Below are 26,192 nucleotides of genomic sequence, written 5' to 3' on the forward strand. Positions count from 1 at the left end.
GGTGTCGGGAGGGACCACTCTGGAGTTGGCTCAACTTGGCTGGGTTTCCTTTGTAGGCCTATTTGCATAATTAATGTCTGCACCTGTCGGTGTAAATTGTAGGAACTTTCAAGACAGGACATACAACCTTTTCCCTCAGCCAAAGCTGAATAGAATAGACTACTCTGGTGACAATTATAAGCTGCCTGCAACACTGTATGCTGTTCAAAAGAAAAGAGAGAAAAGTGTGTCAGCCTTTCTGTCAGTTCAACCACGGTGGTCAATTGTTTTGATTATTTTACCAAGTAAGTTGACTGAGAACACGTTCTCATTTACAGCAACGACCTGGGGAATATTTAAGGATGGGGGATAAATGAGCCAATTGGAAGCTGGGTATGATTAGGTGGCCATGGGGCCCGATTGGGAATTTAGCCAGGACACCGGGGTTAACACCCCTACTCTTACAAAAAGTGCCATGAGATCTTTTAGTGACCACAAAGACTCAGGACACCCGTTTAACATCCCATCCAAAAGACAGCACACTAAACAAGGCTCTGTCCCCACTCACTGCCCTGGGGCATTGGGATCTTTTTTTAGACCAGAGGAAAGAGTGCCACCTACTGGCTCCTCCAACACCACTTCCAGCAGCATCTGGTCTCCCATCCAAAGACTGACCCTGTTTAGCTTCAGTGGTAAACCAGCAGTGGGATGCAGGGTGGTATGCTGCTGACCAAGGACATGTCACCTGTCCATGACAACCAAAACAACGTTATGTAAGGCTTCATAAGAGCCCATTAGGATAAGTTTATGATTAACTTAATGTATTATTATTAAGTTATTATTATTAAGTAATTACGTTTATTGACATATAATGTCTCAATAACATCCCACAGGGCACAAAATGGTTGAACTCATCAACTTAAACTGTTGTTTTGAGTGCAATTTCTCAGAATTATGTCATCATTGTAACCAACTGTCATCATAGACAAACCTTGTATAAAATACAGTTGAATTTGTACTTTTGAAACAACTTCGGATCTTCAACATTATATGCACTATCAGATAAAACAAACAATAGGCTGGGCAGCACTTCCTACTGGAGAGTTGATCTACAACTATTTATTTATTAGGTCCAGGGTTTTAACCAAGCCCTGCTTAGCTTTTATATTTGTCACTGACTACTACCAATGTGCTATCGTGAGAATTATTATTAAGAGATGTCTTAATAACTAAATATATTCACTGTTGTATCGAAGTCATTCTAAAGGGCAGGTTTAACAACGCAAATTAATTGTAACCATACTTTATAAGTCATATATCATCAATGATACTATTTAGGCCTACATAGCATTTGCAAAGTCATCCAAGGGTTCAACAAAAAAAATAGACAATACATATAGACCTAGGGTTTCAAGCTTTGGTTGATTTCAAATGTAATCTTCAAGTTAATCATTAATACTGTATGTTGGATTCATGTGTCCATCTCAACCAAAGATCTTAGTTAAAGAATAGGACTAAATCAAAGCAAACTTTATTTAAAGTGCATTTAAAGTTTGATAAGATTAGATATAGTGCTATTCTTTAACTTTTTGGTTGAGATGGAGACGTGAATCCAACATATCAATTAAGAATTTGTAGACAAACTGGATATGGAATTGTGTTTGGTTGTCAACGCAACCTAATATCAACATTTGAAGGAGATCTAATGCTTGGATAGTTCCATCTGTGCCACTGACTTAGGCTGGCTTTAATTCCAGCGGCAATATTGCAAATAGCTTATTGAAGGGGTGCCTCAGAATGGCAGATGTGTTGTAGCCATGGATGGGGGCTGGAGGTTGTCTAGTAGTCTTGCTGTTGTTGTTGATCTATTGAGGGGATCTTTCCGTGTGACTAGAAAATGTGTTCAGCCTCATTGTAAAACAGCTCATCACTTGTATATTAGGCACCCTACAGGACTATGGGCTATTTGCATTTAATTATTCACCAGAGGCTCTCAACAAAGGTTGTGCTGAAAGTATTCTCAATTTTAGCAAAGGCTCGGAAAGGAGTTTGTTGTGATTTCCATGGGCACATTGTGTAATAGTGTGGGTCTGGACTGCCTCTCCCAGGGGGCTGACGTGATCACATCTAGCTTTTGTGGAACCAGGTGGTGATATCAGTTGTGTAACCCCCTCCCCCTGTAGAGAGGAGTGCAGCTGGGCCATTTTGCCCATTTCCCCCTGGGTGGGAGGGAGCAGTGCACACACACACACACACAATGTACCCCCAGGTCTCCATCAGCAGACAATGAGAAAAGGAGAGCACTCTTGCTAAGCTCCAGTTTGCCACATCACACTGTAACTGGACCCTATAGCTTTGAGGGAGGAAAGATTTCTCTTGTGGCCATCACAGCGTATCTGGGGTATGGGGGTAATGGACACAGATAACCCTCTAGGGTCGGTCATCAATAGGGCCTTAATTAGTGCCAAGGTGGGAGGTCTGGGAGAGCAGGAGGTATAACATCATGGGGTATAATATCATGGGGTACCTGAAGCGATTATATTTCTTTCTTTCTTTCTTTCTTTCTTTCTTTCTTTCTTTTCTTTCTTTCTTTCTTTCTTTCTTTCTTTCTTTCTTTCTTTCTTTCTTTCTTTCTTTCTTTCTTTCTTTCTTTCTTTCTTTCTTTCTTTCTTTCTTTCTTTCTTTCTTTCTTTCTTTCTTTCTTTCTTTCTTTCTTCTCTCTCTCTCTCTCTCTCTCTCTCTCTCTCTCTCTCTCTCTCTCTCTCTCTCTCTCTCTCTCTCGCTCTCTCTCTAGGATCGATGTGGTTGCTCTGGTCGGATAAAGCGGGATGGGGTGAATATTTCAGAGCCTTTGTCAATTCAGATTGCCTCAGCAGGGTGCCATCTCTCATCCTTGATTCTGAGTCCCATCTGTAGGCCTCCTCTCCCTCTCCGCCTCTCTCTCCCTCTCTGCCTCTCTCTCCCTCTCTGCCTCTGTCTTCCTCTATGTATTTCGCTACATCTCTTTGCCTCATCTCCCCCTTTCGACCTCTACCAGTCCCTCTGTTGTCAGCCTGTGTGTTGCGGCCTGCTCCTATGAGCCATGATGAGCCACTCTTCAACCTCTGGCTATTGGGTGATGGTGATATTGGCAGCCCCTCTTTCCCCTGGGTCCAGCGGCCCAGCCACCCGGGTCTCAGTCGGACATACTGTAATAGAGGGGTAAACGCCACGTAGGAGAGCTCTGCGTCACAGATTGATCTTTCGATTGGGATTTGGTCGAAGGAGACAGGGACAGGGAGGGCTGGTGCCTGGTGTTGACAGTCCCACAGAGATAAGCTGTGTGGGGCAGCATGAGGAGAGACCACGTGCGCATCCCAAATGGCACCCTATTTCCTACATAATGCACTATTTTTTAGCAGGGCCCATATGGACTCACCCAGTAGAGGACAGACTGAGCAGTCAGGGGGGATCTGATATACAGTATACTGTATGTATGATCGTATACAGCTGCGGAAAAAATTAAGAGACCACTGCAAAATTATCAGTTTCTCTGGTTTTACTATTTATAGGTATGTGTTTGGGTAAAAATATTTTTTTTGTTTTATTCTATAAACTACTGACAACATTTCTCCCAAATTCCAAATAAAAATATTTGTCACGGATGCCGCCGAGGCTGCTCCTCCTCCTTGCTCGGGCAGGCTTCGGCGTTCGTCGTCCCCGGAGTACTAGCTACTACCGTTTGATGTTTTCGATGTTTGTTTTGTCATGTCTAGTTAGTGCACCTGTTTCGTATTCTGTATTGATTGTGTCACCTATAAGTTCCCCTATGTTATGTTTGTATCTTGTGTGTTATTGTTCCACCTGTCGTGTTTAGATAGGTTCGGTGCCTTGGCTCTACGTAGTTGTTTACGCACTGCGCGTAATTGTTTGCCTCCAGTGTTTTGAGGCCGTTTATTTTGTATTCTATTTTCAAGTGATACTAAAGTCGTTTTGACTAATCCTCTGTGTCCTGCGCTTGACTCTACCACCGCATCCACATCAGCACACTCTGACAATATAGTAATTTAGAGCATTTATTTGCAGAAAATGACAACTGGTCAAAATAACAAAAAAGATGCAGTGTTGTCAGACCTCGAATAATGCAAAGAAAATAAGTTATTGTTCATTTATAAACAACACAATAGTAATGTTTTAACTTAGGAAGAGTTCAGAAATCAATATTTGGTGGAATAACCCTGATTTTCAATCACAGCTTTCATGCGTCTTGGCATGCTCTCCACCAGTCTTTCACATTGATGTTGGGTGACTTTATGCCACTCCTGGCGCAAAAATTCAAGCAGCTCGGCTTTTTTTGATGGCTTGTGACCATCCATCTTCCTCTTGATCACATTCCAGAAGTTTTCAATGGGGTTCAGGTCTGGAGATTGGGCTGGCCATGACAGGGTATTGATCTGGTGGTCCTTCATCCACACCTTGATTGACCTGGCTGTGTGGCATGGCACATTGTCCTGCTGGAAAAACCAATCCTCAGAGTTGGGGAACAATGTCAGAGCAAAAGGAAGCAAGTTTTCTTCCAGGACAACCTTGTACGTGGCTTGATTCATGCGTCCTTCACAAAGACAAATCTGCCCGATTTCAGCCTTGCTAAAGCACCCCCAGATCATCACCGATCCTCCACCAAATTTCACAGTGGGTGCGAGACACTGTGGCTTGTAGGCCTCTCCAGGTCTCCGTCTAACCATTAGACGACCAGGTGTTGGGTAAAGCTGAAAATTGGACTCATCAGAGAAGATTACCTTACTCCAGTCCTCTACGGTCCAATCCTTATGGTCTTTTGAAAACCTCAGCCTGGCTCTTCTTTGCTTCTCATTGATGAAGGGCTTTTTTCTAGCTTTGCACGACTTCAGCCCTGCCCCTAGGAGCCTGTTTCGAACCGTCCTTGCCATGCACTTCACCCCAGCTGCCGTTTGCCATTCTTTTTGTAGGTCACTTGATGTCATCCTACGGTTGTTGAGTGACATTCGAATGAGTTGGCGGTCATCCCGGTCAGTAGAGAGTCGTTTTTGCCCTCTGCCGGTCTGTAGCTTTGTTGTCCCCAATATCTGCTGCTTGACCTTGTTCTTATGAACCGCCGTCTTTGAAATTTTAAGGATGGAAGCAACCTGACGCTCACTGTATCCCTCTGCCAGTAAAGCCAGAATTGAACCCTTCTTTTCCTCACTCAAAACTTTCCTTTTCAACTCTTTTGGCATGGTCAATAGTTATTTTTTGATTAATATTACTTTTGAGGTACTATTAGCACTGTTTTTGCCATCCAGCTGGTCCTATTGCAAGAGGATAGTGATGACCACAGCAGTGGTTTTTATACTTTTCCTCATTAAATAAGATTTGGTTCATGTGATCACCTAAACAGTACCTAATTCAGTAGAATGAGGTGTGCCTGTGTTGGAATTCAACAGACACTGGAATGGAATGGCTGTCAAACATGTAGAGATGCTGATTTAAGAAACATTTGCAGTGGTCTCTTAATTTTTTCTACAGCTGTATATGGTTGGTGGATCCAGTAAGGTGGAGAGTAGATGTGGAACATAAACTGGCTGTCATATGTGGACATGAAGCCCTCTAGATGCTGTTTTGCATGCATTATATCTATTGAAACATTTCCGTATAATTACATTGTATAGTTTTAAGTAAACTAAACTGAAGTCAAGTCTGAGAGCAGGCTGAGGTCATGTTGAAAGAGGAGAAAATTAGTGAGAAACCAGAGAGATGAAGAGGTGCTGATGATTTGGTTCTTCTATCACCAATCAAAGAAGGCCTTGAACAGAACCTGAACATTCTAGAGAAATATTGCCATATTTGGGCCTTGGACAACTTTTAACAATTTACACTAAACATTTTACAAAAACACATTTACTGGAAGAACTGTGCAGATGCAAAGTTTGGTAACAAAATCTAGGTAAAATCTCCCTCCGTTTTTTAGGTGACCATGCTTTCCCAAAACTCTTAACTCTGTTAATGAGTTCAGTACAGCACAGTACATTATAGTGTACTCCACTCTAGTGTGCTCTACTGTGTACTGTACGGAACTATACTCCATTCTACTCTACAGAACTATGCTTTTCTTTACTATTCTGTACTGTACTTTATTGTGCTCTACTGTACTGTACTGAGCTGGACGTCCGGTGTCGGTCGGTGCTCAGTGGGTGAGGGTGTTGGTTACAGGGGGCTCATGGGTAGGTGTCAGTAAGAGCTGGGAGAGGTGACATTAATGAGAGAGAGAGAGAGGGAGAGAGAGCATAACATAACAGTATGCCAGTGGAAAGGAGGACACTAGCAGGTGACCCAACTGTGGTTTGTGACTACTATGATTTCCTATTGTAGCCAATTCAATTGCAGAAATTCCGTTACCGATTCGGTAAAGGTTTTAATCACTTATTAATTCATAAACAAAATTGATATCAGTAAAAATGAATAACTAATTGATAGGTCTACCTTTACTGGTTACTTCTGTGAACTTTCATTATCCTCCCTCATGAGGGAAAGACATTAGAAAATATCTTAAAGATTTTGGTTTTTGGTAATGGAATTTCAAGGGATAAGGCAATGTTTCTTAAACTTACAGAAGGCAGATTTTCTTTAAATATTAGTTGGCAGGGGTCTTTACTTCAACATGATTGTTTTTTGATGTTTTCTAAGAACCCTTTTCCATCTGTTTGCTGCAATTCTCCATTTTATTATTACATTTTTCTATTACTATCCACTGTTGTCATTCTATTGCTGTTATTTCTATTATTTATTTATTTTTATGATTTACTTTTGATCACTTTTATTTATCAGTTTATTACAATGTAATGTATATTGTATACATTGTGCTTTGGCAATCTTTACGCAATGTTTTTCATGCCAATAAAGCTGAATTTGAATTTGAATTTGAAGAGGTAGAAGTAGAGACAGCACCCTTTAATCACACTACACTGTGAGAAGAAGAGACAGACAGGGGAAACTGCTGTGGAAACAAACTGTGTAACCACACCATGATCGATAGCTTTACAAGAAGTGACCGTTGGCTTAATGCAGGCTTGTTTACCCTTGCTTTTCTGTCTCAGCTCCATCCGTCTCTCTCATTGGCAGCCTGTCTGTTCCAGGCTCTTATCATTTTTCGGTTTAATTTCATCATATATGACATCTCATTTATTTTTCTACTTCCCATAATGTATTTAGCCTTGAGTGTTTAAGTTATTCTGGTGGAGTGAGTGATAGCCCATATCAGAGTTTTTGAATATTATTACAATACGTTCTGTTCCCTAGATGATGAGCATGGGAAATGTTAGTTGGCGTAGCTAGCTATGATCAGAGAAAAGTTTAATTGGTTTTCTGTTTTCTATGATAAGTCATAATCAGACTGTTTTGACAGTGTAGTCACACAAGGTTGTCATACATTCTGAACCCTTGTTACTGAGGACTACATGTCTATGAAAATGTAGTATGAGTATTTCATCTGTTTTCAAGTCTCAGATAAATAAAAGTAGTTAGTTAGTCGGATACAGAAGCACCCTGATCCAATGATTACAGTGCTGAGTTTCTGAAATAACAACAGACATTTGGCAAGGTCAGATATATCGATTTTAGGAAACAAAATTGCGTAAGGTTATTAGCATATGTGATATAACCAGACTTGTTTCATGTCTGTGAAAAACATGAATATCAATCAGTTGTGTATGTGGTTTGTATATTTACACCAAAGCTTCAGCCATGTTAATCATGTGAGCCTCTCTCCAATTCTCATGTCACCTGAGCCCCAGCCTACCACCCATCTAGTCCAGGAGGCCATGCGTGCAAGTATGGGTACCTGCAGCCCAATATGGCGACCAGAGTATGGGTTAAATCAAATCAAATCAAATCAAATTTTATTGGTCACATGCGCTGAATACAACAGGTGCAGACATTACAGTGAAATGCTTACTTACAGCCCTTAACCAACAGTGCATTTATTTTAAACAAAAAAAGTAAAAATAAAACAACAACAAAAAAAGTGTTGAGAAAAAAAAGAGCAGAAGTAAAATAAGTTAGTGGGTGTGTATAAAGGAGTGCGTGTATGGAAAGTGAATCAGCTAATTGGGCAGATTTGTTGCCACTCAAAACCATTTTGCGTGGCTGATTTGGCTGCACGACGAGTTGATAATGACTAGTTCAGTTGTGTTGTATGGAGGTACTTACCGACCTGAGGTGCTTCCCACTGGGCAGCTGTATCACGGTGTCGCCAGCAGTAGCTAACATGGCCATTTCTTCCCCCTCCCTTGATTTTATTTCAAGTAGGATAGCAGCCTACACAGGAAATAACTCATATTGATAACCATCTAGATTGTCACCTTGATACAGTACATACATACAGTCAATGGGGAGAGCATGAACGGCAACAGCACTGGGACACAGTGCCCTTCGCTCCCGTCTGCCAAGCACTACTGTCCCGCGACGGTATGGGAAGTAGCTACCTAGTCGCCAATATCAGGGTGACCGTCACAGTAAGCACACGCATACAACACATACAAGCAACAGTACACCCATCATCAGTACTTTTAATCAAACATAAACAATCGTCAGTTTTATATCTGAAAATGTACAATTATTTGTGTAAAACTAACAGTGAAATGTGACTTAGACTCATCCTCTAACAGAAGTCCAAAGTCTTGCGGTATGGTATAGTTGCGTGGTAAGAAACGCAGCTCAATCAAAACCGTCTAACCTATAGCGGAGCGCCACTCCTTTCCTCTCGACACACCCACTCCTTTCCTCTCGACACACCCACTCCTTTCCTCTCGACACACCCACTCCTTTCCCCACACCCACTCCTTTCCTCTCGACACACCCACTCCTTTCCTCTCGACACACCCACTACTTTCCTTTCAACATACCCACTCCTTTCCCCACACCCACTACTTTCCTCTCAACACACCCACTCCTTTCCACACGCCCACTACTTTCCTCTCAACCCACCCACTCCTTTCCACACGCCCAATACTTTCCTCTCAACACACTTTAAAACAGGAAGATCCTAACAAGGTTTCAATTTCGCAAAGACAACATGATCAGATATAAATCAAAATATCCTTGTTGATTCTCGTCGCTAAACTCTATAGCATCGAGTAAGGCCGGGGTAGGGTAGGTAGGTATCCGCAGAAAGAACAAAGAATGAAAGCAAGAGCGAGCCGGCCAGTGGACGGCAGTGGTGTATCCTATCCCGTCTGAGGCGTGTGTTTGGCACAGGTCTCAGAGAAAAAGAAAAACAAGAAAAATTGGAGAGAGCATACTTAAATTCACACAGGACACTGGATAAGACAGAGAAGTACTCCAGGTATAACCAACTAACCCCAGCCCCCCGACACATAAACTACTGCAGCATAAATACTGGGAGGCTGAGACAGGAGCGGTCCGGAGACACTGTGGCCCCATCCGAAGAAACCCCCGGACAGGGCCAAACAGGAAGGAGGTATAACCCCACCCACTCCGCCAAAGCACAGCCCCCGCACCACTAGAGGGATATCCCCAACCACCAACTTACAATCCTGAGACAAGGCCGAGTATAGCCCACAGAGGTCTCCACCACAGCACAAACCAAGGGGGGCGCCAGCCCAGAACAGGAAGATCCGTCAGTAACTCAACCCACTCAAGTGACGCACCCCTCCCAGGGACGGGCATGAAAGAGCACCAGCAAGCCAGTGACTCAGCCCCTGCAACAGGGTTAGAGGCAGAGAACCCCAGTGGAGAGGGGAACCGCCCGGCAGAGACAGCAAGGGGCTGTTCGTTGCTCCAGCCTTTCCGTTCACCTTCACACTCCTGGGCCAGACTACACTCAATCATATGACCTACTGAAGAGATAAGTCTTCAGTAAAGACTTAAAGGTTGAGACCGAGTCTGCGTCTCTCACATGGGTAGGCAGACTGTTCCATAAAAATGGAGATCTATAGGAGAAAGCCCTGCCTCCCGCTGTTTGCTTAGAAATTCTAGGGACAATTAGGAGGCCTGCGTCTTGTGACCGTAGCGTACGTATTGGTATGTACGGCAGGACCAACTCGGAAAGATAGGTAGGAGCAAGCCCATGTAACGCTTTATAGGTTAACAGTAAAACCTTGAAATCAGCCCTTGCCTTAACAGGAAGCCAGTGTAGGGAAGCTAGCACTGGAGTAATATGATCAAATTTCTTGGTTCTAGTCCAGGATTCTAGCAGCCGTATTTAGCACTAACTGAAGTTTATTTAGTGCTTTATCCGGTAGCCGGAAAATAGAGCATTGCAGTAGTCTAATCTAGAAGTAACAAATGCATGGATTAATTTTTCTGCATCATTTTTGGACAGAAAATTTCTGATTTTTGCAATGTTACGTAGATGGAAAAAAGCTGTCCTTGAAACAGTCTTGATATGTTCGTCAAAAGAGAGATCAGGGTCAAGAGTAACGCCTAGGTCCTTCACAGTTTTATTTGAGACGACTTTACAACCATCAAGATGAATTGTCAGATTTAACAGAAGATCTCTTTGTTTCTTGGGACCTAGTACAAGCATCTCTGTTTTGTCCGAGTTTAAAAGTAAAAAGTTTTCAGCCATCCACTTCCTTATGTCTGAAACACAGGCTTCTAGCGAGGGCAATTTTGGGGCTTCACCATGCTTCATTGAAATGTACAGCTGTGTGTTCATCCGCATAGCAGTGAAAGTTAACATTATGTTTTCGAATAACATCCCCAAGAGGTAAAATATATAGTGAAAACAATAGTGGTCCTAAACGGAACCTTGAGGAACACCGAAATGTACAGTTGATTTGTCGGAGGACAGACCATTCACAGAGACAAACTGATATCTTTCCGACAGGTAGGATCTAAACCAGGCCAGAACTTGTCCGTGTAGACCAATTTGGGTTTCCAGTCTCTCCAAAAGAATGTGGTGATCGATGGTGTCAAAGGCAGCACTAAGGTCTAGTAGCACGAGGACAGATGCAGAGCCTCGGTCTGACGCTTCATTAAAAGGTCATTTACCACCTTCACAAGTGCAGTCTCAGTGCTATGATGGGGTCTAAAACCAGACTGAAGCATTTCGTATACATTGTTTGTCTTCAGAAAGGCAGTGAGTTGCTGCGCAACAGCTTTTCTAAAATTTTTAGAGGAATGGAAGATTCGATATAGGCCGATAGTTTTTTATATTTTCCGGGTCAAGGTTTGGCTTTTTCAAGAGAGGCTTTATCACTGCCACTTTTAGTGAGTTTGGTACACATCCGGTGGATAGAGAGCTGTTTATTATGTTCAACATAGGAGGGCCAAGCACAGGAAGCAGCTCCTTCAGCAGTTTAGTAGGAATAGGATCCAGTATGCAGCTTGAAGGTTTAGAGGCCATGATTATTTTCATCATTGTGTCAAGAGATATAGTACTAAAACACTTAAGTGTCTCTCCCGATCCCAGGCCCTCGCAGATCTGCGGCAGATCCAGGACAGCTAAGCCCTGGAGGAATACGCAGATTCAAAGAGGAGTCCGTAATTTGCTTTCTAATGGTCATGATCTTTTCCTCAAAGAAGTTCATGAATTTATCACTGCTGAAGTGAAAACCATCCTCTCTTGGGGAATGCTGCTTTTTAGTTAGCTTTGCAACAGTATCAAAAAGAAATTTTGGATTGTTCTTATTTTCCTCGATTAATTTGGAAAAGTAGGATGATCGAGCAGCAGTGAGGGCTCTTCGGTACTGCACGGTACTGTCTTTCCAAGCTAGTCGGAAGACTTCCAGTTTGGTGTGGCCACTTGCCCATACTCCGGTCACCATATTGGGCTGCAGCTACCCACTTCTCCATGCGTGCAGGAACGCTATTCACTGACACCAATACTCTAGGGTAGTAGCCTTATATGTCATCTACAGTGCCTTCAAAAAGTATTCAGACCACTTGACTTTTTCCTACGTTTGTTGTGTTACAAAGTGGGATTAAAATGGATTTCATTGTCATTTTTTGGTCAACAATCTACACAAAATGCTCTGTAATGTCAAAGTGGAAGAAAAATTCAAAGCCTCTAAGAGCTTTGCACACCTGGATTGTACAATATTTGCCCATTATTCTTTAAAAAACTCTTCAAGCTCTGTCAAGTTGGTTGTTGATCATTGCAAGACAGCCATTTTCAAGTATTTTTTAAATTTGTTTTTTATATATTTTCTTTTAAAAATATATTTCCCTTTATTACTTTCCAACCCCACCACCCCTTCCCTAATTGGAGTAAAGTTGTTCAAATTGGAGTGAACAACAACGCTTAGGCCTCTACTTCCAGCTTATACATACTATATACATTTGACATTTTATGGACACAGTCAATTTTACAATAATTATATTTTGTTTGTTTTTACTCCTGAACTTCCTCTACCCTCAAGTCATGCCATAGTTTGCCATTTTCAAGTCTTGCCATAGTTTGTCAAGCTGATTTAAGTCAAAACTGTAATTAGGCCAATCAGGAACATCCAATGTCGTCTTGGTAAGCAACTCCAGTGTATATCTGGCCTTGTGTTTTAGGTAATTGTCCTGCTGAAAGGTGAATTTGTCTTCCAGCATCTATTGGAAAGCAGACTGAGCTGAACTCGTTTTCCTCTAGGATTTTGCCTGTTCTTAGCTCTATTCCATTTATTTTCATCCTAAAAAACTCCCTAGTCCTTGCCGATGACAAGCAGACCCATAACATGATGCAGCCACCACCATCCTTGAAAATATGAAGAGTGTTACTCAGTGATGTGTTGTGTTGGATTTGCCCCAAACATAACACTTTGTATCCAGGACAAGTAATTTTTTACCATATTTATTGCAGTATTACTTTAGTGCCTTATTGCAAACAGGATGCATGTTTTGGAATATTTGTATTCTGTGCAGGCTTCCTTCTTTTCACTCTGTCATTTATGTTAGTATTGTGGAGTAACTACAATGTTGTTGATCCATCCTCAGTTATCTCCCATCACAGCCATTAAACTCTGTAATCTTTTTAAAATCACCATTGGCCTCATGGTGAAAAAACTGAACGGTTTACTTCCTCTCCGGCAACTGAGTTAGGAAGGGCTCCTGTATCTTTGTAGTGACTGGGTGTACTGATACACCATCCAAAGTCTAATTCATAACTGCACCATGCTCAAAGGAATATTCAATGTCTGCTTTTTTCTTTACCCATCTAACAATAGGTGCCCTTTTTTGCAAACCATTGGAAAACCTTCCTGGTCTTTGTGGTTGAATCTGTGCTTGAAATTCACTGCTCCACTGAGGAACCTTACAATTATCTGTGTGGGGTACAGAGATGGGGTAGTCATTTAACACAACAAAATGTGGAAAGAGTCAAGGGGTATGAATACATTGCCTTGCAAAAGTATTCATCCCCCTTGGCATTTTTTCCTATTTTGTTGCATTACAACCTGTAATTAAATGTATTTGTATTTGTATTTCATGTAATGGACATACACAAAATAGTCAAAATTGCAAAAAATAAATGCTAAGAAATTAATAACGGAAAAGTGGTGCGTGCATATGTATTCACCCCCTATGCTAGGAATCCCGTAAATAAGATCTGGTGCAACCAATTACCTTCAGAAGTCACATAATTAGTTAAATAAAGTCCACCTGTGTGCAATCTAAGTGTCACATGATCTGTCACATGATCTCAGTATATATACACCTGTTCTGAAAGGCCCCAGAGTCTGCAACACCTGGTCAGAATTGAAGGAATGATGGATGGTGCTAAATGCAGGGAAATTCTTGAGGGAAACCTGTTTCAGTCTTCCAGAGATTTGAGACTGGGACAGAGGTTCACCTTCCAGCAGGACAATGACCCTAAGCATACTGCTAAAGCAACATTTGAGTGGTTTAAGGGGAAACATTTAAATGTCTTGGAATGGCCTAGTCAAAGCCCAGACCTCAATCCAATTGAGAATCTGTGGTATGACTTAAAGATTGCTGTACACCAGCGGAACCCATCCAACTTGAAGGAGCTGGAGCAGTTTTGCCTTGAAGAATGGGCAAAAATCCCAGTGGCTAGATGTGCCAAGCTTATAGAGACATACTCCTGGAGACTTGCAGCTGTAATTGCTGCAAAAGGTTGCTCTACAAAGTATTGACTTTGGGGGGTTGAATAGTTATGCACGCTCAAGTTTTCTGTATTTTTTGTCTTATTTCTTGTTTGTTTCACAATAAGAAAAATATTTAGCATCTTCAAAGTGGTAGGCATGTTGTGTAAATCAAACGATACAAACCCCCCAAAAATCCATTTTTAATTCCACGTTGTAAGGCAACAAAATAGGAAAAATGCCAAGGGGGGTGAATACTTTCGCAAGCCACTGTAGTTTCTGAAGGCACTGTATGTGCAGAAGCAGCTGTGTGGTAAATGAAAACACAGACACAGCAGAAGGGCGCTGGAGGTCAGATCCCTGAGGAGATACGAAACATCAGGAGAAAAGTATTTCATCATATTTGTTTCAATCAATATATATTTGTGCAGGATGAATGGGTAATGTAATACATGGAGGCAATTTAAGCTTCTCTTGATAATGGAGAGAGTGCCAAGCAACCAGGCATTGATATGAGCTGCTGTAAGAAGAGAAGGGTTTGAAATGAAGTTTACAGTTCAGCCTATGGGCCTTGTTTTTATAGTGGTGTGATGAAATAACTAAGTGGTTTGTATTGTGGCCGAGTTTAGCTGAGTAACACTGCGAACAGACAAGTTATGCATTGTCCCTTACAAGGGGGAGAGGGGGAGAAGGGGGAGAGAGAGGGGCAGAGGGGGAGAGGAGGAGAGGGAGAGAGGAGGAGAGTGGGAAGGAGATAAGTGCAGAGATAAAATGGGAGAAATTATATTGATCACGATTCCTCTCTACAAATGAATAGTCCATGGCCTCACGGTTAAGTTGATTGAAAACATTACCCCGGTGTTGATTGCAATGGCTTGCACTGTAGGCTTCAAATGTATCCAGTGCAAAAGAGTGGGGTTTGCTAGCCTGGTGCTTGAAGCATGCCTCACGAAGGTGCTGCTAATCCTTATATCCGTCTCTAACAAATTAGCCTTCCATAGGGCCTCTGGGAAATGTCTACACATTTTACAGAAAACACCATCCCTTGTCGAACTGTATTCCCGGCAATAAAACTGTCCATACCACTTCCATGAGAAACACCTCGATTTTCCATTGATCTCTTTAGTGGGGAACAATTGCACTTTTGATTGTGTGGGTGGTTTGTCAACTGCAGACAAATCCGCAGGTGGACTCGTGATGGCATGCTCACCGTGACTAGGCCGGGCGATGGGCTGTGGAAGTGAAATCTGTAGCCATGCTAATCTCCTCACGGGCTGACAATGCCACATTTAGATTAGCTCCCACCACGATGCTTGCCTGGCAGCATTTGATCCTGTTTGGGCCTTTATGTGTGTTTCTGCTCTGATGAAAAGGAAACACAGGACCAGTCTCTCCCAGGCTCTCTGCTGCACCTCCTGGTGCTCAGCATCACACAGATAGCTGACGGAAGGAAGCTTGCACTCTGATCATCTGCCAGAGAAAGGCGAGGAGGACTCAGTGAAAAGATGATTCACAGAAAAACCTGTTTCCTTCCCCTCTCTGCATCGCTTCCCACCCACAGAGTTGTCTGTTGTTGTTGCTGAGCGACTTGACAAAAAGCTGTTGGAATTGAGGAAGAATATGTTTTGAATCCTGCTTGAAAGTAACAAAGGTCATTTGTAAGCATTTGTCAACAGATGATAAGCGTGTAATTGGTAGTAAGCGTGCCCTCATTTGCAGCACTGTCAAGTTTTTTAGTTTCAGGAAGGCTTTTAGAAAAGTGCTTTGTGATTTTGTGGTGCTTTGCCTCTGACACCAAATGCAGTAATGATTATACACAGTGTTTCTACTCGTGTCATGAAGATGATATAATTTGGCTCGGCCCAATCATGCAGCCTTCAATTACATTCATATTCAGCCAGCGAGCAGAAACAGCTTGACTTTTCCCTGCCTAGATCATGTGCTGCCCCTAGCTGTGTGCTGTGCTGCAGACCGGGTTCACTTCTGCAGTAGCTGCACTATATGGTGGACAGTGGTGGAGCCTCCCATACACTCAGAAAGGAGGGGCACTTTGCTCACAGAGCTATTTTAGCCTGCTTTCCTCTGCAAAGGTTTTGTAAAGCGATGACAAGAGACCAGGGTGAGGCTCAGAAAAGCAGAACTACTGTGAGATATCCATATTATTTATAAGTGTATATTTACATACATTTATTGCATTGCAGATGCAATCGCTTTATGCAATTTAGGTTAACTTTTAGAACCATTCATTCAGTGATTTGTTGTTTTGGGAAACAGCACACTTTCACCAAAAATAAATGCATGCTTTATTTATTTTTATTTTTATTTAACCTTTATTTAACTAGGCAAGTCAGTTAAGAACAAATTCTTATTTACAATGACGGCCTACACTGGCCAAACCCGGACAACGCTGGGCCAATTGTGCGCCGCCCTATGGGACTCCCAATCACGGCCGGTTGTGATACAGCCTGGAATCGAACCAGGGGGTCTGTAGTGACGCCTTACATGTTCTAATCAGGGAAACTGCATGTAGACCTATTCTCTGTAAATCTCTCCTGTCCCCTCACTATGCCTTGTACACTGAAGATAGCCCATTTTACTGCTGAAGCTACCCTTGCAAGAGGTAGTTAAGTAGGTAGGCTATTCAGCGCCACAGACAGAGGACATTTATCTCCAGTGTAGGAGGATAAGAGAGCTGCTCTGACCTTTCTTGCTTGGGTGAAGACCCCAGTGGGTGAAAGCGGCCATGTAATTTGCAGGGTGAATGGGCTGAGTGACAGAACAAACAAATGGGTCTGGGAGAGGAGGAGGAGGAGACCCAGTGCTGTAACGTTAGTTTCTCTCTCTCTTTTTCTCTCGCTCTTTTTCTCTCTCTCTATTTCATTCCTCTCTTTCTGTGTGATTTATTGTGTAATCACCAGGGTGCTTCAGATCCACGGTCGCCGTGGCGTGCAACCTCCTCCCTTAGCTCACGGCAGCTCCATTTATCCTGGGGGAGGAGAGGAGGAGGAGGTGGAGAGAAGAGGAGCTGGGCTGAGAGAGGAGAGGAGAGGAGAGGAGAGGAGAGGAGAGGAGAGGAGAGGAGAGGAGAGGAGGAGAGCTGTGGCAGGAGAGAGGAGAGTAATGAGGCTGAGGATGAGTACAGGAACATTGAGAGGAGAGAGTAGAGGTGTCCCATGGGGCTGGACTAGAGGAAGTTATTAGTGATATGTGTTGAATCACCAACTTTGTCCCAGTATTCTATCTAGCCTGCTATTTAGTATGCGTGGCCAATAAATCATTTAGTAGTGTGCAAATGTAGCCTAGATATTGGGTTACATAGTTCAGCTGTATAACTCTTGAACTTCTGGCCAGTGGCCACCAGTAAAAAAGTGATCAGTGGCACTAACTCCTTGTACCTGTCCCTCTCAAAGTGGGAGAGCATCAGTCCCTGTGATTTCTCGGATGTTCCATATTCAGAGCCTCTTCATAGGCACTTCGTAAAGAGACGTGGGCTGCTGCTCGTGTGACGCAATCAGTCCTAGTGGACTCAGCTAGAGGCTGACTGAGGGGCCCCTGCCTCCCTTCTCTCGCTCCCTGCTGTCCTCTCTCCCCCCCCTCGTGTTTGTGTCGACTTTTCATTAGTCTTATCTGATAGGCACAATCCCAGTATTTTTCCTGCTCCATGTTAGAAAGCTAAGCAGAGGCTGGGATTTCCTTGCTGGTTCCCATGAGATCCTAATTCCTCGATCGCCTCAATCAGTCTTTATTTGTCATTATGGACGATCAAAAGCAGATTTCATCGCTGGTCTCGTAAACCCCAGGTCAGACTGAGATACTAAACACTTGGAGTGTTTTCATTTATTTTCACTTGGAGTGTTTTCATTTATTTTCTATTTTCTTTCATATTCTTGACTTCCCTGCTGTGGAGGGGTGGGCTGGGATTAGGCCTGGGATTACCCCTGCATGGCTGGGCAGGAGGCAGGATGGAGGGCTGTGGGGATGTAGGCTGTGGGAGGTCAGGCTGCTGTGGGCATCTAGGACAGGAGGACCAGACTGAGCAGCAGAGCCTTCCCTTCTCCACACGTCACCAATTTGGGATGAACTCTGAGCTTTCTAGAAAACCACAACACTCCCCATTCACAAACAAGCAGTACTTGGATTTCGGTATCGTAGTGTCTCACAGCTCAGCTGATCAGGTTAACCTGGTCGGTATATGTAAGCCTTGAGGGATGTTGGATAGTTTGATTTGTTGGAAGGAGGAGATGCTACCAAGACTCCTTGGAAAATAACCATAACAGTGACCTCACTTATTAAGATGAAATGTATTGTACTTCACCTACCCTGCCAATTTCAAACAAGTTCCACCTGTTGTCTCACATTGTCAGTCTAGATGTTGGCAGAACATGGTTACTCAGTCGTGCAATGAGGCTTGTTTTCAGCAGGAGAGGAGTGAAGAGGAGACTTTAGGGCCGGTACGCTCTGTTACCCCGCAGGGCCCACAGCTAAAGATCTGTCTGTCTGTCTGTCTAGAAGGCCCCATGAGCCCTCACTCCGCTCCATAGAACCAGCCACTTACGTCGCTGTGTTGCCGTGGTGATGCCAACCACAGAGACCAGTATTGATTCAGACTGCAGTCATTTCCTCTCACCCAGCACTTTTTGGGGAAACTTTTCTGCTTCTCTGCAGTTGCCTAAACAGCCAGGCTCTCTGTCTTTTTTATTGTAAAGTTGTGAGACTCGGGACACAAGGAGACAGGAGTGAAGATGGCACTGCAGCTATTGAGCCATAAATAATAGCCTATGTTTTTATGTATGTTTCAAGTTTATTTTGTTTTATCCAGAATGGGCTTAGCTAGCACATTTGGTTCTGTCACGATCGTTGAGAGACGGGTCAGACCAAGGTGCAGCGTGGTATGCGAACATGTTTATTTAACTCAATAAACATAAACAAAACAAGAAACACCGTAACGTGACGTCCTCATGCTAAACATATACAAGCCTAACATGGAACAAGATCCCACAACTAAGGTAGGCAAACAGGCTACTTAAGTATGATCCCCAATCAGAGACAACGAGCGACAGCTGTCTCTGATTGGGAATCACACACGGCCAAACATAGAAACAACACTTCTAGATCCTAAACATAGAAATTCTAGCATAGATCCTCACGCCCTGACCAAACCAACTAAAGACAACCAGCCTCTCAAGGCCAGGGCGTGACAGGTTCCTTGGAAGTTGTGGGAACGTACGTTTTTGGTTTCCCATTGTTTCTGGGAATGAAGCCATACGTTTCCTGACTGGTAAAATTGAATGTTTTTTAAACGTTCTGAGAACGGAAGTGAAAATGTAACCTGTTCTGGGAACGTACATTTTTATACTGAACAGAAATATAAACGCAACATATAAAGTGTTGGTCCCATGTTTCATTAGCTGAAATAAAGGATCCCAGAAATGTTCCATATGCACAAAAACGTATTTCTCTCACATTTTGTGCAGAGATCTAGTGAGCATTTCTCCTTTGCCAAGATAATCCATCCACCTGACAGGTGTGGCATATCAAGAAGCCGATTAAACAGCATGGTCATTACACAGGTGCACCTTTGCTGGGTACAAAAAAAGGCCACTCTAAAATGTGCAGTTTTGTCACACAACTCAATGCCACATATGTCTCAAATTGTGAGGGAGCGTGCAATTGGCATGCTGACTGCAGGAATGTCCACCAGAGCTGTTGCCAGATAATTTAATGTTAATTTCTCTACCATAAGCTGCCTCCAACATCATTTTAGAAAATGTGGCAGTATATCTAACCGGCCTCACAACTGCAGACCACGTGTAACCACGCCAGCCCAGGACCTCCATATCTGGCTTCTTCACCTGCGGGATTGTCTGAGACCAGCCACCTGGACAGCTGATGAAACTAAGGAGTATTTCTGTCTGTAATAAAGCCCTTTTGTGGGGAAAAAGTTATTCTGATTGGCTGGGCCTGGCTCCTAAGTGGGTGGGCCTATGCCCTCCCAGGCCCACCCATGGCTGCACCCCTACCCAGTCATGTGAAATCCATAGATTAGGGCCTAATGAATTTATTTAAATTGACTGATTTCTTTATATGAACTGTAACTCAGTAAAATAGTTGAAATTGTTGCATGTTGCGTTAATATTTTTGTTCAGTATAGGTTGCAGGAAGTTCTGAGAACGTTTTACTATGGTTCCCTGAAAGTTGTCCTGGGAGGTTTTATTAACGGTCTGAATACTGAAATTATAGGTGATTTGAAGGTAATTAAATAGCATTCTGAGAACATTTCAATAAGACTTTTAATAACACTGCTAGCTTAGTTTGGGTTAACTGTTTTGAAATCGGGCCTACTACTGTTGTGTCATCTGCAAACTTGATGATTGAGTTGGAGGCTTGCGTGGCCATGCAGTCATGGGTGAACAAGGAGTACAGGAGGGGGCTGAGCATGCACCCTTCTGGTGCCCCTGTGTTGAGGATCAGCGAAGTGGAGGTGTTGTTTCCTACCTTCACCACCTGGAGGCGGCCTGTCAGGAAGTCCAGGAACCAGTTGCACAGGGCGGGGTTCAGACCCAGGGCCCGAGCTTAATGATGAGCTTGGAGGTACTATGGTGTTGAAGGCTGAGCTATAGTCAATGAACAGCATTCTTACATAGGTATTCCTCTTGTCCAGATGGGATAGGGCAGTGTGCAGTGCGATGGCGATTGCATCTTCTGTGGATCTATTGGGATGGTATGCAAATTGAAGTGGGTCTAGGGTGTCAGGTAAGGTAAAGGTGATATGATCCTTAACTAGCCATTCAAAGCACTTCTTGATGACAGAAGTGAGTGCTACGGGGCGATAGTCATTTAGTTCAGTTACCTTTACTTTCTTGGGTACAGGAACAATGGTGGACATCTTGAAGCAAGTGGGGACAGCAGACTGGGATAGGGAGAGATTGAATATGTCCGTAAACACTCCAGCCAGCTGGTCTGCGCATGCTCTGAAGACGCGTCTAGGGATGCCGTCTGGGCCGGCAGCCTTGCGAGTGTTAACACGCTTAAATGTCTAACTCAGCCACGGAGAACGAAAGCCCACAGTCCTTGCGAGCAGGCCACGTCGGTGGCACTGTGTTGTCTTCAAAGCTGGCGAAGAAGGTGTTTAGCTTGTCTGGGAGCACGACGTCGTTGTCCGCGACGTGGCTGGTTTTCCCTTTGTAATCCGTGATTGTCTATAGACCCTTCCACATACGTCTCGTGTCTGAGCTGTTGAATTGCGACTCCACTTTGTCTCTGTACTGACGTTTTGCCTGTTGGAATAACTACACTGTTTGTATTCGACCATATTCCCAGTCACCTTGCCATTGTTAAATGTGGTGTTTCGCGCCTTCAGTTTTGCGTGAATGCTGCCATCTATCCACAGTTTCTGGTTTGGTTAGGTTTTAATAGTCACAGTGGGAACAACATCCCCTATACACTTCCTGATGAACTCGGTCACCGTGTCTGTGTATACGTCAATGTTATTCTCAGAGGCTACCCGGAACATATCCCAGTCCGCGTGATCAAAAAAATCTTGAAGCATGGATTCCGATTGGTCAGACCAGTGTTGAATAGACCTTAGCACGTGTACTTCCTGTTTGAGTTTCTGGCTATAGGATGGGAGGAGCAAAATGGAGACGTGATCTGATTTGCCGAAGGGAGGGCGGGGGAGGGCCTTGTAGGCATCCCGGAAGGGGGAGTAACAGTGGTTGAGCGTTTTAGCAGCGCGAGTACTACAATCAATGTGTTGATAGAACTTCGGTAGCGTTTTCCTCAAATTTGCGTTTTCCCCAGCTACAATAAATGCGGCCTCAGGATATGTGGTTTCCAATTTGCGCAAAGTCCAGTGTAGTTCCTTGAGGGTTGTCATGGTATCGGCTTGAGGGGGAATATACATGCCTGTGACTATAACTGAAGATCATTTTCTTGGGAGGTAATACGGTCGGCATTTGATTGTGAGGTATTCTAGGTCAGGTGAACAAAAGGACTTGAGTTTCTGTACGTTATCACAATCACACCATGAGTAGTTAATAATGAAACATACACCACGCCTTTCTTCTTCCCGTAGAGTTCTTTATTCCTGTCTGCGCAATGTACTGAGAACCCAGCTGGCTGTATGGACGGAGACAGTATATCCGGAGAGAGCCATGATTCCGTGAAACAGAGTATGTTACAGTTCCTGATATCTCTCTGGAAGGAGATCCTCGCCCTGAGCTCGTCTACTTTATTGTACAGAGACTGAACATTAGCGAGTAATGTACTCTGAAGCGGTGGACGGTGTGCACGCCTCCTTAGTCGGACTAGAAGTCCACTCCAAATACCTCTTCTTCGCCAGAGGCGTCTTGGGCAGCCTCTGGGATAAGTTCAATTGCCCTTGGGGGTACGAACAAAGGATCCAATTCGGGAAAGTCGTATTCCTGGTCGTAATGCTGGTGAGTTACCGCCGCTCTGATATCCAAAAGTTATTTCCGGCTGTATGTATTAACACAAAAAACGTTCTGGGCTGATAATGTAAGAAATATCACACAAAAAAACAAAATACTGCAAAGTTGCTTAGGAGCTAGAAGCAGAGCTACCATGTCTGTCGGCGCCATCTTGGGGTTCCCACCTGCACAGACCCCATTTCAAAGGAATCAAGCACTCATTATGATCAGGTGTGGCCAATTAGTGGGTGCGGCCAACACACCTGAACACACTTAACAAGATAGAAGATAGAGAGTTTTGTTGACGCTGGTAACGGAATGTATACAGTATGTTTTTAAATAACATTCTTAGAACGTTCTCTGAATGTTACAAAAGTTTTCTTGTGGTTTTTATGGAAAAGCTTTCTCTGAACAATGTGAGAACATTACTTTAAATAGAACCATGAGGAAACCTGTAAGAAACGTTATGCGGAAGTTCTGAAATTCCCACAAAAGGACGTTGTTTCTTAACGTTCTGTCAAGGGGTGCTGAAGGTGGGTGTGGTGCATGAATCAAGCGCAGGACGCAGAAGCTCAGTCCAAAAGACTTTAGTGCAATAATCACGTAGAAAATAAGCACAATAAGCCCGAAGGCGAAAACACGGCGCACACAGGCGTCAAACAAACGGCGCACTAACATGTGCGAAAACCCTCTCCAAAACACTGGAGGGAAGTACGTAGCTCCAACACGAAAACAGAAGAGCAATCACACACAAAGACAAACACAACCAACGAGAACTAAATAGGACACTAACGAGGACTAACAAGACACAGGTGTACAACATAAAGACAAAACCAAACGAACATGAAACATCGATCGGTGGCAGCTAGTACTCCGGGGACGACGACCGCCGAAGCCTGCCCGAACCAGGAGGAGGAGCAGCCTCGGCCGAAACCGTGACACGTTCTCTGAACTATTTGAGAACATTCCCAATGTCAAACCAGTTGGAGAACATTCCTAGAACATTACCAACATTTAAATGAAATGTAACCATGTTTGAACTTTTAGGAAACATTATTTTAAAGTAAAGAAATACCAAGGAAATAATGTATTTTTCTCAAGTTCCGTAAATGTGCTGAGAATATTCCAAAGCCAAGCAACTATCCTGCACCATTCACAGAAAGTTGTGGGTAAGGTTGTATGCAAAATAACTATAGGACAACCACACTCTCATCTAGCTCTAAGAAACATATGGTTCTCAGAACGTTATGTGCTAGCTGGGGGTCTTTTGATGCTGCTGATACTTAAACATGTTCTTCTTAGCTTTGATTAATGGTGTTGTTGTGGCTTCTGTTTTACGGATTTGTTTGATATCACACTTGAAGGTTCCTTTCTTACACTAAAGCAATTACCCTAAAGCAAGTGCCTTCTTCTCGGTTGCTTAGGGGTCGGATACAGCAATCTGTATCTGTCATCATCCATAAAGCAGAGGAATTCATAAAAAGAGAGAGAAAAATACAGTGCTGGTCTGTGTGTTTCTGCCTTCCTGGCTGCACTCAATGGCTCTTAACTTTAACGTTATTTTATTGGTAGTGTATTTATTTGTTGTTGTGTTCTCTCTCTCCTGCTGAGTAGGTGGTCATGTTATCGGCAAACACGAACAAACCAATCATCTATAGAGTGCCGTTGGCTGAGCCTGCACTGCCTGGTCCCTCCATGGGGAGTTGACTTTGTTTGTTTTGTGACCCGCACCAGCACTGTGTCACCGCTCTAACCCCCTCTCCTTTGCCACCCCCCCGCCACCCCTGCCTGGTATTGATGGTCTGACTCATGCCTCTGTCTGTCACCCAGCTGTGCATCACGAGGCAAGCAACCTGACTGACCTGCTTTATCCAGTAGCACGGTGGCTGACACTCACTGACACCTCATCTATTCCAGCCCATTTCCACATGAAGCTCCCCACTCCCCTTTCCCACTGCTGCTCCATCCATACCCACCCACAACCCATAGCCCGTACGCGGCTCATAGCCTGGGCCACTCATCATGCTAAAGAGGGATTTACACCCAGGGCAGGCCAGAGATGGCGGCAGGCAACATCATGTCAGACCTGGGCTGTTGTGGATCTGGATCATAAACCTCCAAGATTACAGGAAGGGTTAGAATGTGGGTCAGCAGGGGGTGTGGGGGGTTGAAAGAGAAAGGATAGCTGTCATGGCAGGGGGGTTTGATGCTGATGCTGATGTTGAATTGTGAAAGTGCATTTGGAGTCTCGGGATGTTGTGATATGAATCGCTGAGTTTTAAATCATAGAGCAGCCCTAATCCTCTCCAGGATAAGATCTGAGGGATTCAGCTGACAAGTGGCGGGTAATGGCTATGTTAGCGAGACGACTGGCTGGAAATGCGCATCATGTGATTCTCTCATACAGTTGTTCAACAATAAAGTTGTTCACCTTTAACCTCAATGTTTATTTCCTCCTTGTTTTTCTCATAGTTCTCCTTTTCTCATCTTCTTGTTTCTCTCCTCCACATAGTGGAAAAACACTTTAATACAACATTGTGTTCCAATCCAACACCCCCTCATAGTGTGTACAGGAAGCTGTGTGGTCAATGTTTCTAAAAATAGTGTCCCCAGGTCCATCTCTAGCCTTTTGGTGCCCCCCCCCGCCACTCTTGACGGCGGAGAGAAACATTACATTTTTAAAGTTAATTTCATGCAGTTCGACTCATTTTGCCATGGGGCAGAGAGACATTTTTGCAGTTTTAAAACAGATTCTTCACTTTGCCATGACTTATGTCATGTTAATGATATCTGGGTGAGAGTGACTAACAAAGTCAATGGGGGCCCCCTGGAGGTCAGGGCCCCTGGGCACGGTATTCGGCCATGATTACTACACGTTTAGATAACTGGCTAGACTAACTTACCAATCTAAAAATGGTTAGCTGACATGGCTAATTGAGTGACTGTCAGTGACAAAACAAGAGAAAAACTGCTGATGCACAACCAAATTTCGAACTTGCACCTGGTGTATTCTACTATTATATACTGAATAAAAATATAAACGCAACATGTAAAGTGTTGGTCCCATGTTTCATGAGCTGAAATAAAAGATCCTAGAAATGTTCGATACTCACAAAAAGCTTATTTCTTTCAAATTTTGTTCACAAATTTGTTTACATCCCTGTTAGTGAGCATTTCTCCTTTGCCAAGATAATCCATCCACCTGACAGGTGTGGCATATCAAGAAGCTTATTAAACAGCATAATCATTACAAATGTGCACCTTGTGCTGGGGACAGTAAAAGGCCACTCTAAAATGTGCAGTTTTGTCACACAACTCAATGCCACAGATGTCTCATGTTTTGAGGGAGTGTGCAATTGGCATGTTGACTGCAGGAATGTCCACCAGAGCTGTTGCCAGATAATTGAATGTTCATTTCTCTACCATAAGCTGCCTCCAACGTTGTTTTAGAGAACCGGTGTCACAACCGCAGACCAGCCACCCAGACAGCTGATGAAACTGCGGAGTATTTCTGTCTGTAATAAAGATTTTGTGGTGTCCAGTTCTGCTTATCTTGTAAAAAGATTCACCGGCTGTGGCAGCTGAAACCAGCTACTTAGAAAGAGAAAATAGAGAAATAGAGAGGATCAAATCATGCCATGCAACCCTTTGTAAAATAACATGAAATTGCTTTCACCTGTGCACACGTATTTTATTTTACATATTTGCTTTTTTCTACTTAATACTCTGTTACCCAAGT

The 26,192-nt window shown here is 43.4% G+C and overlaps 1 protein-coding gene across 1 annotated transcript in view; it reads left to right on the forward strand.

Annotated features, from left to right (window-relative positions):
- Positions 1-26,192, forward strand: part of ppp2r2bb (protein phosphatase 2, regulatory subunit B, beta b) — a 91,593-nt gene that overhangs the window by 588 nt on the left and 64,813 nt on the right. The window lies entirely within an intron of this gene.

The sequence above is a fragment of the Coregonus clupeaformis genome, chromosome 9, assembly GCF_020615455.1.
Source record: "Coregonus clupeaformis isolate EN_2021a chromosome 9, ASM2061545v1, whole genome shotgun sequence".
In the NCBI taxonomy this organism is placed as follows: Eukaryota; Metazoa; Chordata; class Actinopteri; order Salmoniformes; family Salmonidae; genus Coregonus; species Coregonus clupeaformis.